Below are 2,114 nucleotides of genomic sequence, written 5' to 3'. Positions count from 1 at the left end.
TCGCGGTTTGTGGCACTGCAAAGCTAAGATTTGAAACTAGTTCCTGTCCAAATTTCATCATCCTATCTCAACTGGTTTGACCGTGGTGAAGCTGCAAAATTTGGATTTTCAAAAAAGGCAAAATTGGCAAATTTCAACAGGTAGCTACCTGTGGTACCAAAATCCATTTTTGGGTCGAATTTTTTTGGTCCCGGAAATCGATGAAACCTGGTTTTTTGGACTCGGTGCTTCTCTAGCTCTCCCCCAATATGCATAAAAGTAAATTCTGAGCACTTTTTTATTTTGCGGAAAAGTGCCAAAAAATCCGGTTTTTCATGGACAAAACTAAAACGCTCAATGCTTCCAAAGTAAGGCAGATATGGAATCGCGGTTTGTGGCATTGCAAAGCTAAGATTTCAAACTAGTACCTGTCAAAATTTCAGCATCCTATCTCAACAGGTTTGACCGTGGTGAAGCTGCAAAATTTGGATTTTCAAAAAAGTCAAAATTGGCCAATTTCAACAGGTAGCTACCTGTGGTACCAAAATCCATTTTTGGGTCGAATTTTTTTGGTCTCGGAAATCGATGTAACCTGGTTTTTTGGACTCGGTGCTTCTCTAGCTCTCTCCCAATGTGCATAAAAGTGAATTCTGAGCACTTTTTTATTTTGCGGAAAAGTGCCAAAAAATCCGGTTTTTCATGGACAAAACTAAAACGCTCAGTGCTCCCAAAGTAAGGCAGATATGGAATCGCGGTTTGTGGCATTGCAAAGCTAAGATTTCAAACTAGTACCTGTCAAAATTTCATCATCCTATCTCAAGTGGTTTGACCGTGGTGAAGCTGCAAAGTTTGGATTTTCAAAAAAGGCAAAATTGGCAAATTTCAACAGGTAGCTACCTGTGGTACAAAAATCCATTTTTGGGTCGAATTTTTTTGGTCTCGGAAATCGATGTTACCCGGTTTTTTGGACTCGGTGCTTCTCTAGCTCTCCCCCAATGTGCATAAAAGTGAATTCTGAGCACTTTTTTTTTTTGCGGAAAAGTGCCAAAAAATCCGGTTTTTCATGGACAAAACTAAAACGCTCAGTGCTTCCAAAGTAAGGCAGATATGGAATCGCGGTTTGTGGCATTGCAAAGCTAAGATTTCAAACTAGTACCTGTCAAAATTTCATCATCCTATCTCAAGTGGTTTGACCGTGGTGAAGCTGCAAAGTTTGGATTTTCAAAAAAGGCAAAATTGGCAAATTTCAACAGGTAGCTACCTGTAGTACCAAAATCCATTTTTGGGTCGAATTTTTTTGGTCTCGGAAATCGATGTTACCCGGTTTTTTGGACTCGGTGCTTCTCTAGCTCTCCCCCAATGTGCATATCAAGCTGAATTCTGAGCACTTTTTTTTTTTGCGGAAAAGTGCCAAAAAATCCGGTTTTTCATGGACAAAACTAAAACGCTCAGTGCTTCCAAAGTAAGGCAGATATGGAATCGCGGTTTGTGGCATTGCAAAGCTAAGATTTCAAACTAGTACCTGTCAAAATTTCATCATCCTATCTCAAGTGGTTTGACCGTGGTGAAGCTGCAAAGTTTGGATTTTCAAAAAAGGCAAAATTGGCAAATTTCAACAGGTAGCTACCTGTGGTAACAAAATCCATTTTTGGGTCGAATTTTTTTGGTCTCGGAAATCGATGTTACCCGGTTTTTTGGACTCGGTGCTTCTCTAGCTCTCCCCCAATGTGCATAAAAGTGAATTCTGAGCACTTTTTTTTTTTGCGGAAAAGTGCCAAAAAATCCGGTTTTTCATGGACAAAACTAAAACGCTCAGTGCTTCCAAAGTAAGGCAGATATGGAATCGCGGTTTGTAGCATTGCAAAGCTAAGATTTCAAACTAGTACCTGTCAAAATTTCATCATCCTATCTCAAGTGGTTTGACCGTGGTGAAGCTGCAAAGTTTGGATTTTCAAAAAAGGCAAAATTGGCAAATTTCAACAGGTAGCTACCTGTGGTACCAAAATCCATTTTTGGGTCGAATTTTTTTGGTCTCGGAAATCGATGTTACCCGGTTTTTTGGACTCGGTGCTTCTCTAGCTCTCCCCCAATGTGCATAAAAGTGAATTCTGAGAACTTTTTTTTTGCGGAAAAGT

This window comes from Lottia gigantea (assembly GCF_000327385.1).
Source record: "Lottia gigantea unplaced genomic scaffold LOTGIsca_10, whole genome shotgun sequence".
NCBI lineage: Eukaryota > Metazoa > Mollusca > Gastropoda > Lottiidae > Lottia > Lottia gigantea.
Note: the sequence above shows the minus strand (reverse complement) of the source record.